A 20,558-nucleotide genomic window follows, 5' to 3' on the forward strand; every position below is an offset into this window, starting at 1 on the left:
CCGTGAAAGTCAGGTAGATACAGGGAGCCTCTCTCCCGAGCGATGGCGGGGCACGGGGTAGTGCTTTCTTTTATTAAAATTCAAGGCAGCGCTCCCAGCAGGTTGCCACAGGAGTACCTGTGAGGCGCGGCGCCGCCACTGCTGTCTGCGGGGAGCCCAGCCGAGGAGCCGGGACGGTGGTCGTGATGGGAAGGGGGTCCAACCCGCGCCTCTCTGCCTGCAGGGCTGGAAAGAGCCACTGGGGCAGCGCTGGGGAGTCGTCCTGAGGCAGGAGGGGTAACGCGTCCCCACAGCATCCTCCCTCAGGCGGGCGGGGGCGAGGCGGAGGATCGTCTCCGTCCTCAGTGTCGCCACAGGGAAATGAAGTGTCACTTAATGGAGGGGGGGACCTTCCCCGCCCTTCGAAGGAGCGGTGGCAGGCAGGGCCTGGTGCCGGCGGGGCTGCCGGGAAGGGGCAGCCGGGGTTTACACAGCGGGGAGGGGACGCGGGAATAGGACGGGGAAAAAGAAAAAAGAAAAAGCAACCACAAATCTCAAACAAACAAATAGTTCAGCGAAAGCACTGATTTAAAAAGCCGACCAGAAAACTAACCCTGACAAGTGGGATCTGCCCTCCTCTTGGCTGCAGTTATTGGCTGTGCCTATTTGCAACGAGCTGCTGTCTGCCAGCACAAGTGGCCGGCCGGGATGTCCATCAAAAGGGAAATAATCAATTCGCCGCTAAGGGAGTAGATTCCCATCCATCCATCACGGGCTTAGCAGGTAGCCCCCTAGAAATCAATCACACGCTAATAATATATACATATGTATATGTACAACACCTCCATCATATCGCTATCCGGTGCCCTCAGCAAAATACATGTGTACCCTCAGTGAATATGTGCGTGGAATGAATCAGTTGCATCACTCCTGTCCTACCTAAAATGATCTTAGAAAACAAAAATCACACAGCATCACAAAAGAGCAACCTCTGGAAGTACTCATTAATTATATAACTGCAAAATAACATCCTTTCTGTTTATTTCTGCTTTCCCTTCAGTAGAAGAGAACACAAATCTGTCTTTTTTTTTTTTCCTGACACAATTTTAAAACACCAGACATTACCCAGCATTCACAGATAAAGCCAGGAATTTTCAAAGCCTAGCAATTATATTCTAGAAAACTTTAATAGCAATAATATTGTTAAATGGAGACCACACACACAACCAAAAAAAGAAAAAGAGATTCCTATGGTTGCTTTTAGGAAAAATTGCAAGAAGGTTTTCTGGCTGACGATTCTTTAGGGAGAGGCACTCTCTTACCAGAAGATGTGCAGTTGGTTCCATTTATTACTGTGTATTTCTGAGGCAGTATAAAAAACCTCTGCAATTTCATTTCCAGTTCCAACTACAGACAGTTGCAGAAAGCAGTATCTAGCAATCGCCTTAATCAAAATACATTCACAGCAGTGCATTACAGCCATATTCTCCCTCAAGCTTCTCACCTTTCAAATCGTTGCATCTGTCTTTCATCCTCACATGGATTTTACAACATCACGTTCGGCTGACATCTCGCTTGCACGGAGGAAGGAGGCAGCAGGGAGAGCCGGGGCCGCCGAGCGCCCACGGGGCGAGGCAGAGGGACCCCGCTCTTATCTTGAGGGGGCTGCGTGCTCCTGTCCCTCGTCTTTCTGTCCCCCAGCGAGCGTCCCTCAGTCAGCTCCGAGCCCGGCAAGCTGGGCTGCCAGTCCCTGACTCAACATTCCCAGCATTCCCGAGGAGCCGGGCTTCAGCAAAGCCGGGCGGCCTGCCGCCGGGGGCAGCAGCAAGCGAGGTCTGTCGGCAGCGGCACACGTACCGCAGCTTTCTCAGAGCGTTCCTCTCCGTCCATTCACTGCACAGCCCTGGGTTCCAGTCCCCACCCTGTAGATGTCTGCAAGGAAAGTGCGTTACTCATTGTGAGATAGCCTAAAAATACACCTCTGTCTGCGTAAAGCTGCAGAGGACAAATTGCTTGTCACTGTTTGCCAAAGGCCAGAAACGCTCAAAGCCAGGTGCTTGAGAGCATGGGATCTAAAGTCCATTTACTGTGGGTGCATACGTGCACAGGAAAAAGAAATCTAAACCCAAATTCTGGCTTATGTGCAAAAGTAATTAAGAAAACATCCATATTAGCTTCTATACTAAAAAAGCACAGAGAGATTAGGTGCTATATAAAGCTTTTTTTAATTAGAAAACCACAAATTACATTAAAAATTATTCCTGAAATTGTGTTTTATTCTTGTATTAAGAGGAGCGAAGGAAACATTTGTAAAGGTTTGAGCTCTCATCATAGGAATTGCTTTATTCCCCCTCTGTTTTCCCCTCTTCTTCATATTTCATTTTCTGTGAGTTTAGTTGCTCTTGGTGCTATTATAAATGATCATCCTCAGTCATTAGTTTCAATGGAACTCCATATTTTTCCCTATGAAGAATTTCACAGTGTGTTTTACCTGCCTTTTCTTAACCTCATTGCTGTGACAATGTTTTTAAAGAGCGAGTCAAAGCTGTTATCTTACTATAATCTTACTCCTCTCTTGCCCACATGTTACTGAGAACAGCTTTTGTGAAATTTCAGTTTAAAACTTTGTCAAATGAAATTGATTTCAACAGATCACATATAAAACTAACCATCACTTCATTGCTGTATCTGCATTAACCAAAACTAGTTTAAATGCTTTGCAGTTGTGAATACTTATTCAGAGATGCAACTGTTCAAAACAATGCTAGAATGCAAATAACAGTAAAAGTATAGTAGTTTTTGTGTTTGTTTTCCCAAGGAAGAGATGTAATCTTACTGTATCTACATACTGCTATAAGAACTACAATATGGGGCAAGTACTTTTTGTGAGCTGAAAGTAACTTTAAATAAAATGCAAACTTCAACTGCTTTTCAAAGTGACATATTTACCTGAAGAAAGTTCTGTTAAAAACATGGAAACGGTGGATAGAAAAACAGTTCTTGGAGACACCTGACAAGAAGAAACATGGTTTTATGTACAAATAATTTAACTTGATTAAACAGAAAACGCTCCTTTTTGCTCCTGAACAGCTAGCAAGTCTGTACCTGGAAGAAAATGTATAAACACTATTAAATATAGCTCACCACACTGAATGCTTCAACACACAAGTGTCCATTTTCAAAATCTATTGCTTAATTTTGATTCTGTGTGTGATAAGAGTATCTTACAGAGATGTCTCTGTATTGCTAATGCCAGTTCTGTCTCAGTCCTGTAATGATGACAGGACTTTTGTTAGAAGTAGTGTCAGTTTCTGATGGTTTTTTAAATGCCATGTCATTCCATCACTCTCTGTATGAAAAGACAAGAACATCAGGTTCCAATTTCTGTTTTTGTGACTCATTCACTAGCAGAGGCTGCAGGCCTCGTGATAGCCTGCAAGAACCAAAATAATTTTGACAAAAGACCAGTAGCCTCGAATCCCCTTTCCAAGGAATAATCACGGATTTACATTAGGGCTGCAACAACATTGTAATGATTTAGGCTTGCAATAAAATTTGTAGCAGAATTAATCAAAGTCTGCCTTAGAGTAGTAGACCATCTGCAGGGGCCTGTCATTATTACTAATGCCAAAGAACAGAATATACCCAGTATGGACAACACCATTTGGTGTAGAGCTCTGAAAAGAAATATTTTGCCAAATTATATTGGAAAATATAATGTGCAGTTCAAGTAAAGAACAAGAAAAAAAAAAACAGCTAAGCCATTCATTGTAATAGCAGAAACAAGATCCATACAACTTCACAGTCACATAATCCAAACTCTCTGATAATATTAATTCCCTACACCAAGGACAATACTGGAATCCAAACACAAAGCGCAGGAATATAACACAGGATAATATACACTTAAGACAGACTTCTTTGCAGCTGATGAAAGTTCTCATTTCAGTTTGATTACAGGAACATCTGTGTTGTCTCTGATGTCATGATACAGGTGGATGTCATTAAACATAAAAAGAAGCAAGCCAGATCAGGTGAGCTAACTAGCTACCAGACATACCTTATAGCATTGCTAGAAGCAACATGTTGTAAAGTTTAAACAAGAGGTTACATTACATGTTGCTATAGTTAATGTTTCAAAAGCTTCTACTTTTGGCTGATCTACTTTTGTTTGTTTTCTGAAAAGTTTTCTGCCTTTAAAACAAAGTATTTGTAAATCTCTGTGAGCACACCATACATCAGAACCTGTGAAAAGCTCAGGCTGTTTCTTTGTTTAAAGAACAATAAATTATACCCTAATCAATCAAAGTAAATGCAAAATAGAAATTTTGCAGTCTGCTAGTTTCCTTAGCCAATAAAGTACTGAAGTGGAAAACACAAAATGTTAAACATGCACTTTTTTGTTGTTATTGAGTTATTCTAAATTTAAGAAATTCAAAATAATATTAGAAAACATATAACATTGTCTTTTGTTCCAGTGCCTCCCTTTATTCCTTCCAGATCTTTCTTTTCTTAACTGAGGAAATAACACTCCAGCAGCTCCTATGTCTCTCATTGTTTGGTGAAAATTCACATTGTTTAGTGCCTCATTTAAAAAAATCAAAAACACAAGCAAATGTAAATAGAAATGGAGATCAATCATTTCTGCTGCATAACTGGGAGCAAGCACCTGCACGTGTGCGCTTTGAAATTTGAGGAAAATGCATTTTAGCTGTATTCCATTGAGCCTGGTCCTGATGTATTCATTTGTTCTTCCTCAGTGGTAGACTTGTTTTCAGCTTTCATTTCCTACTATAAAGATCAAGTCAAGAGCATAATATAACAGTCTACTTATCTAACTAACAAATAAAAATTTAAAAGAATTGAGATTGTGCCAAATACTACCATTGTATTAATTTGAAAAAACTGGATTATTTTCTCACAAAAAAAAAAAAAATGCAGCATGAATAGAAAAAATAGAGGGACATGAGAACAATTAGAAGCATGGAGTTCCTGAAGCAAAAATAAGTGATATTCAGTCATCAGCCCCTGTGTTCTTATTGTAAAAAATGAGAATACATTAGGTAATGCTAGATTAGACTATTATCAGGAAGTGTAAACAGTAGTTCTGTTTACCCTATATTGCGTTACAGAAGAGATAAATGGGACAGTAATCAACTTGATAAGATTTAACTATTCATCAGGGTCACAAGAAACTGTTAAAGTTGCAATTGACCAGTAATACTTATCGTCACAAGATATAACAAAGATAAATAACATTCAAACAAAGGGAATTAAGGAATATATTTATTTGGAGGAAAAGAGAGTAAGTCATGAAGGATTCGCTCATATTAAAAGCCAGTTCCCTACATTTTTACCTTTTTATCTTGAGTTACCTTCATAATGCAAGTACTTCCCAACTGGTAAGAACTGGAGAGAAGAAAATTAATGGAATTAAGCAAGAAACCTACTCTCACATGGGGTAAACTGATAACTCTGAAAGAAAAGAAAAACAAAATCTGTTCTTCTATTTACACTGAAAGTTACAGGTGTTGCATTTTACCATGATGTGGTAATCAGAGCTGGAGTGAGCACCTGACCAGTTGCCAGGTCCTTCCCCTCCACCCACCCCAAAAACAGAAACCACTGAAAAAAAGTTAATGTTTCTGTTGATTTCAGGATGAGATCCTCTTACCCAAGTCCATGTCAGTCAATACTTTAGAGGACTGCTGTTTCAACTTCATCATTTCAGATATCAGCTATAGATATCTGCCAAATTGAATTGTAGTTTTCACTTGTTGTTAATTTCCTTCTTTTCTCATGGCAGACCACCAATCAAAGTCTGATTTCTTGGTTTTCAAAATCATTAGTACAGTCTACTTATTTCTATCTAACAGTGACACATGCTTTACAGAGGATGGAAAATCTAAGACACATCATCTGAGGGTAATTGATGTCTCCCCTTAATTCCCCATTTGCAGGAAACAGAATTCCTTCCCCATATATGATCTTGACTACAATGAAGTTGGCAAATAAAATCAGTCATGGGATTGTCTACTCTCAATACTTCATCTTTTCTCAGCAGAACTACTGGTAAGATCATTTCTTCCAGTTTAAAGGAGCTGGTTTCTGAAGCCTGACACGCTACCTGTATCATATTCTCAGTGTGCAAAAACACGAGCAGGAGCCAAATGGCTGAAGTTTGGTAAAGATTGAAACTTTACCAAGGAAATAAGAATAGTCTCAAAATGAGATCAAATTTCTATAGCTTCCCACTAGATCAAGTAAATTAAGGAAAAAATGGAATAGAATAAAAACCAGTAGCCGATGTTTTTTAATGTAATATTATGTGTATTTGTTATACACAGATACCATTTAGGTAATACAAGATTGCAATGTCCGAAGGCACAGACTCAGATACATGAGCAATCAAAATCCTTTATTGCAGGTTCTGACATCCCTTATATACATCTCTAAGCTTCCTGCTGTAACTCTCCATCCCCGTACATGTCAACAGAACTCTTAAGTCTCCTTCTCGTCCAGGCACTAACTGCCCACCCAAGCACTCATCCGATCAGAGCCAGGAGTTGCTTCTATTCGCTCACTTCTCCAGTCGGGGTGGTCATCACGCAGAGATTACGTGGTCCGTTTGACTTCTGCTCTCGTCTCCTGGAGACAGCCTTTGTTCTCAGTGTCCTCTTCTGCACCCTGTCAAACTTGTTGTACAACCTCTATTCTGAATGTTGCCTTGAGCCCTCACACAAGATTGTAGTTATCTATCTATCCTCCACTTCAGTGACTGGACAATTGTAATTTTCATTGAAGAAGCCGTAAATTCATTGTCCAATTTTCTTACTGTTGTAGTCGTACCATACAAAAGGATCTTGTGTCAGAGTTGTAACACAGAAGAGCTAATGGCCCGTGCCATTCTACTTCATTTATATTCTGCTCTTTGAAAACTCAAGGGAAGTTAGATATAGAATTAAAGGTATCATTTTTGTTGCTATAATTAAATATCTATCTGTATTTCTATGACAATGATCTATTACACTGACTTTATGAAATATGGCCATTACTTGAGGATCTAAATTCAGGTGATTATGTACACTTATCTTACCAATTCTAAACTAAAAATACAGATGTTTTTCTTATTTTATTTTCTCACTTTTATCTCTTAGAACCAGCTCTGTAACTTACATGTATGCTAACACAATTAAATGTATCTAGGACCACTCTGACATCCAGAGGAAATGACTTAGAATGGATTCATGCTGCTACAATCTCTTACCTCCCAAAATAGAGTACTCCCATGTAGATTTGCTCTTGGGATCACATTAAACTGTGCCAACTTCCTTAACATACCTTGGAACTGGGAGAAGGGGAATTTGTCTAACCCAAAAGATGATAGGTACTGTTTTAAAAGTACAGGCAATTAAGATCCAGTGCTAAGAAGTGCCTCCGGATCCTGTTTAATTTACTGGCATAAATGTAACTGTCAGTGAAATTTGGTAGATTCTGAAGACATTCTTTTTTCTGCATGAAGATGCATCTAGTAAATAAGTCATTCTCATAATCTTAAATGTGCCTTAAAAAACACTACTTTAATATTGATGATTTCATATGAAGTGCCTTCCTTTATTTAAGAGGGGCTTATAGATCCGTGGTTTCACTTGATTTTGTCTGGTTTTGCACTCCTCCTCTAAGAGTTTCTACTTTCCTTATTACTTTATATCCCCACCTTTACATCGTATTCCACTTACTTGATTCACTAAGTATCTTTTTTACTAAGAGTAATTTGTGACTTCAGTAATGGAAACACAACCATGTATCATGATCGAAGAATTGGTACATACAACAATGAAGGTCTATGTTAAGTTAAATGCATTGTTGTTTCTTTATTAAACTATATATTGAAGTGCTGTAACATGATAGAGACTGTTTACATGTTATTGTAGAATTTTACAGAAGTGTTTTTGAAAGTTGGTTTTTGTGATATATACCAAAATAAAGTTCACACCACAACACAGCCTGAAGAGAAGAGTCATTGCCTTTCTTAGCTTATGTACAGACTTGGGTGTGCCAGTGCCCAGCTGTTCAATGGTGTTCATATGGTAAAGTGTTCACTGTAACTGAACACTTCTGTAGTTGCAGTGCATAGGTTAGCACTGTGTTAGCAAAGATTAAAATCACAATTTGTGTTCAAAAAGAAAAAAAGGGAACAAGTACTTACAAGTTAAAATAAACAGGGAGAAATGTTTTCTAATTGTCAGCTTGATATTAGGTAACATTTCCTTACAAATAGGTACAAAATGGCTGCTTCCTTCTAGTCAGTCTGGCACATCTATTTCTAGTGGATTGCAAATCTAAGCATATGCATTTTGCAAGACTGAATATGTCTGAGGTACCACTGCAGTGGCAGAGAACATAGCAAATCTTGCAAATTCAAGGAGTCTGTTCTTTCTGTTGTTATCACTCAATAAGCCATTGTTCAGAGAAAAAAAATCCATGAGTGTGACTATGCCTAATCTCCACTGCCAATTTTGTAGGCATCCTCATTGTTCAATTGATTCTGCTGGGGGGAGTCGATTTAAAAGCCCAAGAAAAAAAGAGGAAAAAAATTAAACTTTAAAGCTTAGTGAAATCACTAATAACTTTAATTTTTCCAAGAAATTTAGGTTGCATATGAAATAAGTAATTTTAATTTCAACATAGCTTTTCTTTATCTTAGGAACAAAAATTATACAAATCTGCTGAAAAATGACAGAAATCTCAAAACACAGAGGGCAAACAGTGGAGCCTATAAACAGCTGTTGCTCTATCATTCCTCCACCTTTAAGAATGAAGTATATGCACTACTGTCAATCCATTAGCACTGAGTAGACCAGTACAAGTGTGGAAAAAAAAAGAAAAAAGAAAAAAAAAAGCCAGGAGAAAACCATGATCAATACTGAAACTCCATAAAATGTTGAGGAGCAGATTCAGAACTCCCTGAAAAATCAGATGATAGACACAAATAGAAGTACAAACACCTTAGTGAAAATACTAGATAGGGGAAGAAATATCTAAGCAAAGTTTCTATAGATTTATCAGCCACATAAGAGTTAAGAGAATAGCAGTGGTAAACCTTACAAACAATGCTTAATTCAATTGTATTAAAACTACTACTTGCTCCTTTAGAATGTATACAAGTGAAACCATAAACTATAAATCACACGGGATTTCCTCTTGGGATGAAGGAGTAGCCTGCCATATAGCGCTGATTTATTCAGAAATCTTCAGGGCAATTGGAAAGCAGATATGTATAGGAAAAAGCAGACATGGAAACCATGTGTTACAGAAGTAGCAACTGCAGTAAAGGAGAGGATAAATGCATTTATCACTGAAGTATGGCTCAATTAAAATATTTTTATAAGCCATGAAATATCAGGCTACATTACGGAGCACAGCTTCTTGATGCCTCCATAAACTGTACTGCTAGTGCTATATTGCAATAGCATATGGCCATCTTTAATATGAACAGTGGAACTGGAGAGATACTGGGATAAAATGAGGTAGTTATAACCGGAGTATTTTTAATAATGTCTCTGTTCCTTATTTAAATTTACTCTGGGTTTTCCAAAATATACTTTTCTTTCCTGCCTTTACCTTTTAATACCTTATTTAAGACTTTTTAATATCTTGATCAGGCAACTATGAAGCGTAGTACGTCTGGAAATGAGTAGAAATATTTTTCAGCTACAGCAGTTTGTCTGAGAGAAAGGATTACCTCCCTGCAAAAAATTATCTCACTGCAAATATTTTTCCTGCTTTCTTTCATGCAGCTAATGGATTCATGCTTTTGGCATTTAAGTACAGTTGTAGTTTTAGGATTCTAAATAGCACTACAGCCTTTGCTTTACAGACAGAAGGGTTTATTTTGAAACAAAGGAAACTAAGCAAACCTACTTTGATGTCTGTAGTGAGAGAAAAAGACAGGAATACATGCAAAAGAAAGAATTCTGGATGCTGTCAATTATTTGATTTATTATAATTTACAAAGATTGGTTAGAGAAATACCTGGTATCTAAACATTAAAAAAAAAACCTTAAAAATATATAGGAGGTCAATCTCTTTTTTTCTAGAAGAATTAAAAATGGCTTTATTAAAATGTCTTGGAACGCAACATTGTGTAATTTCACTTCTCCTGCATAGGACAGCACATTCATATAAAAAATACAAAAGAAGTATAGTCTCTCTAGCTTTGGAACTGTGTACCCTGCTGAGTTTATTAGTGTTTTTCAAATGGTCTCCAGTTTTGTCAGATTCAGACAAATGGTCAGAAAAGCTACTATAATATTTGAATCTTTCAATGTTATCAAAGAACGAAATATATTTTAATCCATCCAGTTTTTAAGCATGTGAAGTAAATTGATATTTTCCAGATCCCACAGGGAAACAATTTCTTACCTGGTGTTACTGTGTCGTATTTCCCCTGTCAGGAACTTAGCTGTTCTTTCTTGTAGATTCCTTCATCACCCTTCTTTGTATAGCATAAGAACATTTATGTGTATGCACAGTAAAGTGTCCTGTTGGTGTTAGCTCCAGTTCAGCTCTTTTTAGCCTTGTGGGTGCTACTTTTTTGTTTCTGTTTTTCTGCATTTCTTTTCTCTGCACTGAGTGACATTTAATGAGATATTCTCAAAGGGAGAGCAAATCTACTTTGAATAACAACTACCACAGAGACTTTTCCTTCCATGCAGGCACTCAAATAAGAACAAGGTTTTAGAAGCAGTTGGATACTGACTGTTCCGAATGTATGTCTCCAATTGTAGAGTATCTGATCCTTTGATGGGATTTTGTAAGCCGTGTTCAGGTAGCACACTGTGCACTTTGTTAAATTTAACAGCAGAATTTTGCTATCTGGACAAAGAAAAATAAAACTTCTAAATGATCCTCTGGGTTTCATAAAGATCTTCAATTCCTTATACGCACTTTTTTCAGTACTACTGGAAGTGATTAAATACTGTAATTGAAGCCTATGATTTAATTAGTCCAAATGCTTCACATAAACACTTGGCTAAAGTAGATGATGATGTATATTTTCAAATTCCCTTTCAGAAGGTCGCACATATGGCCTTTAGTTTTACCATTACTTTAATTATACTCAAATTAGAACACTTCAAATCCACAATGTTACACTGGATATGAATGTAGGGAAAAAAACAGTTTTTATATGAAAAGCTATAGATTTTATTAACTTGATCTTAATCCCTGGAAAAGAATCCATGCTAAATATTAATTCCAGATAGTGGTAAGCTACTGGAGGATGCAACACATTTAAGTAAAAGGTTTGTTTCCTCTGTCCATCTCTGTTTCCCCTGTCCACCTTTGTTTCCCCCAGGGAGAGAAACAATATTTGAAATTATCTCACCGTATTGAGTGAAATGACTATTTTGTTATAGAGCAGAGAAGGTGATTCACACCATACTGTAAGAAACAAAAATGAAAAAAGAAGATGAGGCCAAAAAAGGATTTAACTTGGCATGGCAGAGGGCACTGAGGAATGTAAGGTGAGTTCAGGTTGTTCATGCTTAAGAACGCTAGGTCTTCAAGACCTCTAATCTTTGCTCATTTTTTAATTTTCTTATCAAAAGCCCACCAATACAAAAAGTAAGAAAAAATGCCCACTAGACATGCTGATTATATTCTTATTTTTAGGGCTCCTATCTGTATTTGATATTTCACAAGCTCTCTGTAAACCAGGTCTTTAGGGTACGAAAAGCTATGAATCTTTCAGGTCCTTTCCAAAAACTGTTCCCATCTCATTAGACATATAAACCATTCTGGTTGCACTATAGTACAGGTTTTTCTTTTGTTGCCAACCTATTTCTTTGCTCTAGAGTAGACATTTTTTGAGGTGGTTGTTGGTTAATTTTCTTGAGACGCTGCAGGTAGTTGATTTTTTGTAGTTCTCTTCCTCTTCCCAATTTGTTTGATAAATATAATGCAGCAGCAACAGCAGCCATGGAATTGAATGATGCTATTTGTCAGTTTCCTCCTGGTGCAATTAAGTCAGCAGGCATATAAAAGTATAAAAGAACGCCTTTAAAAGAAGAATAATTTACTTAAATATTGAGTGATTCTCTTGTGATAATACTTGCAATCAGCACTCAGCATGTGCAACAGCCACATTCTGGAAGATAAAATTGGCCGCTTCAAAGAGTTCAGTATAAAGCAGACGGTTAGGGTACTGTAGTTCTCCTACACTAAGTTATTAAAAGACAGATCACTTATGCTACTGAAACTCAAACTGAGGTGTTCCAAAGTCACAACGATAGTTTATAGAATGGAAAATAGTGAAGACCTGCATGGTGCTATTTGAGATTTAAGCTGTGGTCACATCTGCATCCAGATGTGGAATCTTCAGTACAGGAGAGACATTGATCTGTTGGAGCGTGTCCAGAGAAGGGCCTCAAAAATGGTCCATGGAATGGAACACCTCTCCTATGAGGACAGGCTGAGAAAGCTGGGGCTGTGCAGCCCGGAGAATAGAAAGCTCCAAGGTGACCAGGTAGCAGCCTTTGAGTATCTAAAGGGGAGCTACAGGAAAGAAGGGAACAGACTCTTTGGCAGAGTCTTTTTTGGAGATCAACTTGAAAACTAGGGCACTTTCAGCAGCATGGAAGACACATGTAAGTAGAACAAATTAAAGTAAGGAAGAAATGAATGTACTGCAATAATTAGAATTTTTACTTGTAGAAAAAAGTACTTATTGCAGTGAAATTATAGTAGTGATTATGAAACAGATATTGGAAGAACACATGAAAGCTATTAGTGATGAAGTACTTCTTGTTAGCTCAATTCCTGCAATGGTCAGCACTTTAAGTACAGAGATGATTCCTATACCTACCACCTCTGGCTGTCAGTTTTTAATGGAATTTAGGGTATAATATGATCCCTGAAAATGCTGTTTACTTCTTACAATTGAAACCAAAGGCTGCACATTTCCTGTACTCAGAAACAAGATTGACTATTTCTAGCTATTCTCACTGTTATTTGCTATCACAGAAACATAAGCTGATTATTCAGTTGTTTAAAATGCTACATTTCCCATTGTTCTTCCCTCCTCTCTTCAAAATACATTATTTTTATGTACTAAATTTGAAGGGAAGTTATCCTAAAATTTTTAATTATCTGAAACTTATTTCATTTTTTATACTGTTGTACATTTTTCTTACCTAAGAAAAGTATAAACAAAGTGGATCTCAGCCACTGACATAATGAAAGATGTTAATTTTGGTGGAATCAATGAGCTGAATGAAGATCACTGTGGGGAAATAAATGTGCTTCACATACAGTCCATTAGGAATTAAATTCCATGCCATTCAGACTGGGTGAATAGTGTGGCTAGAGATTGCTTATTTTGTCATGATGAAATTAATATAAAATTTAAAATAAATAAAGATTATGCTCTGGAATTAATATGACAGTTCTATTACTGCTCAAATGATCTGAGAAGTACATTGACACTTCATTTGCTAAACATAAATTGCATTTTTTTCTAGTAAGTGGAGCTCTTTTTAGAAAATAATCTTAATTGTGTCAGTGAACAGAAATAATTTCATTCATTTCTAAATAAATAGATAAGTATGCATCTTTTTTCTAAGTTATTCTCTCTTTTTTCCATTTATTTATTTTTTTAATGTTCAGACCATATTCTTCTGTTATCTGATGATAGGATCAGCAGGGAAGTAGCAACTTTATGTATCAAGTGCAGTGTTGCTGCTGCTCAGGTTTTGATCTTTTTCCTCTCCTAGCAATGTCATTAGTGGGTATTTGGTCTATAGTTTAAGTCCTGCTTTATGGGCTGTTTACCGAGATCATCTTGTCTCCCTTTAAAAAAAAAAAAATCACAATGACAGAAATGAAGGCATAATCTGTTATGTATTAATTTAGGAGTAGGTTTAGCATTCCTTATTATCAATCTATTCACTATCCTACCAACTCATACATGGTGCTCCATCACAATTCTTTCCATTATGACAGCACAGCTACTTATATAGTTCCGTGGTGAAAATCAGTGAAGTGATCCTCTGAAAATTACCCCCATTTATCTTTCCTGTTTCTCTCCACAAAAATTTTAGTCAGATCAGTTCTTGGTCCAGTTCATCCTGTGACTGCATAAAGCACTTGTACTGGCATGTAGAAGAGAATTGCAGTGAATAAAGGTATAAGATTTCCACTGAATCTTTTTATCATTGCCAAGGAACTTCTTTCTTTCAGCAAGGTGAAAAATGTGGACTTAGTTGTATAACAAAGCTTCTCATGACCAATTATAACTGGGTGCAAGCCTTTTAACTGAAAGTTTAGATACTAGAAACCAGAATATTTTTTATTATTTTAAAAAAAGCCATTTCAGAGTGCAGATTCATGTAATAAGCCTGATACCCTCTGCTATTCTACTGGTATAATTGTAGTATTTTCACAAATCCAATAAGCACATTTCTGAGCTATTTTGAAACTTCCTGTTTTCCTTTCCAACCTGTTCACGAGTCACAATTTATGTGAGAATATATCCAAATTATTGTTTATATTAAATATCTCTCTCAAGGAAAAAGGAACAATTACAATCTAGAAATGTTGTCATATAGTTAATAGGATAAGTTAACAGTGTACTCTGAAACAACAGTGTTAAATCTAAAAATCAATGAGTAATTTTAGTAAAATATTCTTAAATATGTGGAGAAAAAGTCCTCTCTCAGAGAAGTAAAACCATTTTTCTTACCTGATATTTGTGATAATATTCAAGATGGTACAGAACAAAAAATTTCAAATGGGAGCTTTTAAATCATTTTCACTTTTTTTCTTCCTTCTGTATTATACAGTTGTCATTAATTAAAGACTCAGCAAAAATTATAGATCTAGTACATCAAGCAACAACTAGGCATTTGGTTTCATCTGAGGAAAAAAAAAAAACAACTATTTATTGACAAGCTTAAGGCTTGCATTTTAGGCAATATTGCCAGTCTGTTCGCTCAGATGCCAGTTCCAAGCCATCCTTTGGATGATCTATTATTATTCAGAAGTGGTGTGTCCTAAGAGCAGTAGACTGCAACCATGTTTTTTCCTTACCCACAACATGATAAGCATATGTCAGAATTTAGCTACTCCAATAACAAAAATGGCCCGTAGCAGAGCTCCTACCTATAGCAGAGTTCCTATTGCCAAGTGATTATATCAGTAGGACTCACAGCTTCTGTTGCATTCACCCTATTGGTTGGTTCATTTCTAAACACAAACACTGCCACAAATCCAGAACATTTTCAATCTAAATAAGGATAAATATGACAGATGGATGTAGAACACAGATGGAAGGAGGGAGTAGAAAGCCTTCATTTCCAGCATCCATATTGTACTCATATGAAGGAAAATAGATGAATTTCTGCACTACTCAATACAATATTTTTTGAGCTCGGAACTCTCATAAATGAGTGTCTGATTTTCTGCTCAGCAGCTTCTGTCCTTTAGGCAGCAAACTTTCCTATTGCCCCTATTTTTCTCTTTTTTATTTTATATATCACTCATGTCAACCAGTTCTGAGTCATGGACATGGTTTTTTTCTCATTCACCAAATCAAGATTAAAACTTATAAGCATTTTATGATCACTCCCACCTTTCAAGTGGCTTTAAAAGTTGTTAATTTTTTTAGCATGGAAGAAGAAAACACAATAGTGAAGAAACAAGTAAGTAACTCCCTTTTTTAGGAAAGAAGAAATGGAATTGAAAACTATACTAGGTGTTAACTCCCTCTATACAGTAGCTATCAATACTACATGCATAATAGAGATCACCTTTCCAAGATGCCAATTAGTTAACTAATTTATGAAATATATACTGTACACACAAACAACCATGGAACCTTTCTCACATCATTATTTTCAGTATTTTGGCTTCCCCAAGAATGAATAGAAATATTTATCTACCTCAGTAAAATGAAATGAACAACTCTTCTTCCAATTTTCTAAAAGTCACGTTGCGTAAAGCCATGGAGCCATAGAAGAGATGAGACTGCATTTTTCGATGTTACTGGAAAAAGAGTAACATATATGCTGTGAAAGTGAGATGCCACTTAGAACACAATCTAACATATTTGAAGAAAAATTAAATTAAATGTTTTAATAACTGCACTATTCTGCAAATGGAAAACTGAAGTACAGAGGGAAGAGGTATTACACCCATATTATTCTGGAATAGCAATCAATATGTTTCAGCTCCTGGCCATATGGCTGTTTCACAGACTATCTTTGGACAGTCTCTGTGGGCATTTCTGGCAGTGCAATAGTAATATACCATCTATCTAGCTCTGTATTTTAAATCCCTAAATCAAAGAAAAAAAGCACATACACATCACTCAATAATCACAAAAATTTCAGCAATAATATTTTCAGTTACTGTTAAAAACCAACACGGTTATTACCACATTGATGTTGCAGCCTTTTCCTTTGCAGTTTTACTGATACTCCTTAGAAACTTCCAGTGCTCTGAAAATTCCACTAAAATCAAGTTATTTTCTTTCTAGTGTGAATAGGATTGACAGAATTTGGCTCATTCTTACTGCAGTGATTTAATAATGTATGCTCTTTAATTAACACTTATTGTAAAAGCATACACATTTGAAAACATTAGGAATGATAATATTGTAGAACATGCTTTCAGAAAGTGACAATTTTTTTATAACCTTTAAAGACTTGCACAGGTATAAAGCGATTTCTCGTAGACACTGGAATAATTTCTGGCAGATTTCATGTGTTCCAGAATAAAATATAACAAAACTCTCAGATATACATTTGCACTGCAGTAGCATAGCAATGTTGCAGAAAGAAGACTACACTGATCTGAGCCACAGCAAGCAACATGATGATTTGTTGTCATGCTTGTCATCACAAGTTCAGTCTCATCTTGTAATAGCCAGATAAGTGTATTTTCCTTTGAAGCACCAAACATTTCTGAAAGCTATGGCACAACATTTTTATCTCCTTTTCTTAATAAAGCTCCTTTGCCTGTTCAAACGGAATATCCAGAATTACTCATGCCCTAATGTGCCTCTATTCAAGCTTATCTAATTCAACAGAATGAAGCTTTCAGAATCAACTAGAAAGAAATACCATGCAAACTTACATATGCTTTTGCATACGTGTACTACACAATCTCATATGTGTATATTTAATATAAGTGGGTATATTTATACACACACCCATATATATAAAACTCTCATGGTAGAAACTGGAAACAAAGCAGCTGGCAATGCTCACTCATGAAGTAGGATTGAATCATAAACCATTCAGGAGATTCAGGCTAGTTTCCCAATTTTCTACAGAACAACTACTGCCAAATATAATAAACACTCTCCATAGAGGCAATAAGGATTATTTCAAAATGAATTTGCATCTTTAGAAATTCTAAAGCCCATATGAAAATAGCAATGAAGCAAGCAGCAGTTGTTGAGATCTGTTGAAATTATTTTTAAATATAACCAAGTTCAACCTAAACAAGCAAGTTATGATTTTCTCTGCTCAGAAAACTTGACAAAAGGGGAGACTTACATCAAAGGTGAAAGCATTGCATCAACATAGCCCATCATTTTCTTCTTTGTTTAATCTTCTTCCATTTTGCTGCTAGCCATTTTAAGTTTTTCCTTCATATTCTCCTTGCACTAGGTAGCGCAGAACTGAAATTTGCAACAATGCATAACTTTCCCTCAAATATAAGCATGAATCCAATCAGGTACAGCTCAAGGGTGAAGAAGAAGAAAATATGCTACAATTTTGGGAAGGCACAAAATATAAATGAAGGGAAGGACAAGAGAATATGGAATATGGAAGGCCTAAGGAAAATGGCACTGTTACAGTGTGGAAAGAAAAGGGCAGATGAGGAAATTTATTAGAAAATCCTACTCCTTTATCTTTCAGCTCAAATATATTTATATCAGTCTGCTGATCTACTCAGATTTTTCCTAATTAGATTAGCAAAAATACAACAGCATCTTGGAAACAGTTGTAAAGATGCAACATACTCTGCTTTTTCATATCTGCTTCCGGCCAGGGAATATGCTTCTCTTTCCTCTTCACACAAAAGCACTGTGATTTAGATTATTCATCTTAAAAAAATTCTAAATACACAGTAATAGACCACACATTCCCAACATAACACAGTGATGTATTATGTGTTTCTAAGCCACGTAACAATGAATTGTAACATTTTCATTTATTATCTTCCACCTGACTATTTTAACGTGTAGCCACAACACCCCACCTCCCACTTCCCAGTCAGTAACAACTGGAAAAAATGTACAAGGCCTGAACAGCTTTGAAGATAAAACGAATTTGTAACATGCTGTCATACTGTAATAATGTCATGTCACAAAAGAAGGCATAGTCTCCTTTACTAACACATCTCAGTTAAGTAGATCTTAGGCCATCCTACTCCATAAATGAATATATTTATATTAAAGCACAACAAATGATGACCCTCTCCTCTCTTGTTTATACTTTTATTTCATTTTAAGGTAAAAATCACCTCAGAGCTGATTTCTCAAAGAAATACAGTTTCTAATAATGCTGTTATTCAGGATTTGTTGTATATATTACTGTTTCATTGATTATTTTTCTGATACTACAGAGCTCTGTTTATTTCCAGGAAAAAAAATAAGCACCTTACACCTTCCTTCCACTCCCAAGCTAAGGAAGTTATGCAACCCAGTTTATTCTGAAATCTAAAGTTTATTCTGAAATCCCTGAAGATCTGTTTAAATATTGAACAAAAGCAGCCCCAGGAGCTCGAAACGTACCTTTCACTTTTCAGATATGATCCATTACAACATGCACATGTGCTTTTTCTTTCCCTCAAGGATTCTTCTGAAAAGTCCCTGAACAGTCCCTAGAAATCAGAATGGTTAAGATTCGGAGTGAGTTAAATCTCATCCTGAGAAGACAAACAATGTAATAGAAAGTGAAAGAAATATAATTACTAGATAAATCTGTCGGTTTTTTTTGTATTTAAGCAGCTGTTTTAAGCTTGATTGTTTCAGGGCTTTCTCCTTGCATATCTTCTATATGATGATTTGTCCCTTTTTAATTCATACAGTTGTTTTTATCTTAGGGACTTTTAAAAAAAATTGATTGACATTTTCTTCTCAAGAAAAGTTGGACTTTAGAAGTGTATGTATGTAGAAGAAAAACAGAAAAACAGAGAAAGGTATCTGCATAGCACTTGAGCAAATGTTTGCACTAAAAGATTCAGGCAGTGGATTGATCCATTTTTGGTATAGCAGAGCATTTTACTTTCTTCCCTTTTTCTCTACTGTTTTTTGTTGTTGTTGTTGTTTGTTTGTTTGTTTGCCTCTTCACTGTGACTTTAAGATGACATTTTGAATTTTTACAATATAATAGAAATTTACTTTACTAGTGTTTGATTTACTGTTTTACCTTAGTTTATAAAAATCATTCATCGTTGATAACAAGTACAAATAAATATCATCACTGTTTCAATTATTTGTTTGTTCTTTTTCCTGCTATTTCTTGCTAAGGTTTTGTCTGTTTTTTAATTTAGATTTCACTTCTGTCTGTTCAAATACACGCTGATCAATTTCTTTGGGGGATATTTTCTGTTGTCCTCACATCAGATATTTATTTTATACCTGCTGTGAGATTAATTATAATACACATTACATAAGTAGTAAAACCTAATCAGTTCATGAGTCAGTTACCTTGAATGAAGTTGATGAATGCATCCATACTAAGGTAATGATATCCATCCAAGAGAAGGCTCCTTCAAGAAAAGTAATAAAAGATTTGACAGTCTGTTAGATTTTTACAAGGAGTAAGAAAGGAAGAGAGAAGAAAAACAAAAAATCAGACTAATTATCTGCAAATATGTTACACCCAGAGCAAAAATTCTTAGCCATCAAGGGAAAATACAGCGATGCTTACCATATCTTAATTAAACACAACATGGGCTCATACAGTACAAAGAATCTACTAACCTCCCTGCTGTAAGTGAATTTCTGCCTAGACGTGGAAGACTATTTTGAATTCTGCAGCTTGCAAATTGTGCTGAGCAGTTGTCAGATTTCTGCTGAATGCATTTCAGTCAAGAGTTGAGAAGGGGATCATTTGTAAGTGTTTTGCAGGAAATGCTTTCCTGACAAGCATGAAATGTTAAGTAGTAATCTTTGCTTTTACTCTGTTTTATTATAAGCTATACCAAAACATACTTTTAGGAAATAAGATGACATATTTTCAGAAGAAAGACTGGTCCAATCCTCACTTAATATACTGATTATTAATAGTTTTATTCTATAAAATATCCAGACCTGATGTTACATATTAACCTTATATATTAACATTCTAACGCTATTAGAAAATCCTGCTGTTTTGATGCAAGTTTTATTCTTTCCAGAGCGCTGATGAGAAATATATCTCTGAGAAACAGAACTCATCTCTTTTTTGTGTTTTGACAATCACTGTGTGTTACAGAAGAATACTCTGAGCTTTTATTTCTTTGCTACTATGAATTTAGAAAGAAAATTTGATGAAAGCAGCAACCCACTCAGGTATAACCTT

The 20,558-nt window shown here is 36.2% G+C and overlaps 1 protein-coding gene and 2 long non-coding RNA genes across 4 annotated transcripts in view; 1 reads left to right on the forward strand and 2 right to left on the reverse strand.

Annotated features, from left to right (window-relative positions):
* Nucleotides 1–5,467, reverse strand: part of ERC2 (ELKS/RAB6-interacting/CAST family member 2) — a 437,668-nt gene extending 432,201 nt beyond the window's left edge. For both annotated transcript variants that reach the window (XR_004161299.1, XM_031555549.1), the window contains exons 1-3: nucleotides 5,337–5,467; nucleotides 2,929–2,989; nucleotides 1,484–1,911 (exon numbers count right to left, since the gene is read on the reverse strand). The gene's annotated coding sequence lies outside the window, so the exon portion shown is untranslated. The remainder of the gene's footprint in view (nucleotides 1–1,483; nucleotides 1,912–2,928; nucleotides 2,990–5,336) is intronic.
* LOC109369922 lies at nucleotides 2,996–10,006 on the forward strand. The gene is made up of 3 exons (XR_002119598.1): nucleotides 2,996–4,013; nucleotides 5,940–6,051; nucleotides 6,407–10,006. It is a non-coding gene; the product is annotated as an uncharacterized LOC109369922 (long non-coding RNA).
* Nucleotides 10,007–15,785: 5,779 nt separating this feature from the next.
* Nucleotides 15,786–20,077, reverse strand: LOC109369923. Its single transcript, XR_004161267.1, has 5 exons — nucleotides 19,979–20,077; nucleotides 19,703–19,764; nucleotides 18,785–18,873; nucleotides 17,541–17,665; nucleotides 15,786–16,023 (listed from the first exon to the last, which is right to left on the reverse strand). It is a non-coding gene; the product is annotated as an uncharacterized LOC109369923 (long non-coding RNA).
* Nucleotides 20,078–20,558: the final 481 nt, after the last annotated feature.

This window comes from Meleagris gallopavo, chromosome 14 (genome assembly GCF_000146605.3).
Source record: "Meleagris gallopavo isolate NT-WF06-2002-E0010 breed Aviagen turkey brand Nicholas breeding stock chromosome 14, Turkey_5.1, whole genome shotgun sequence".
Lineage (NCBI taxonomy): Eukaryota > Metazoa > Chordata > Aves > Galliformes > Phasianidae > Meleagris > Meleagris gallopavo.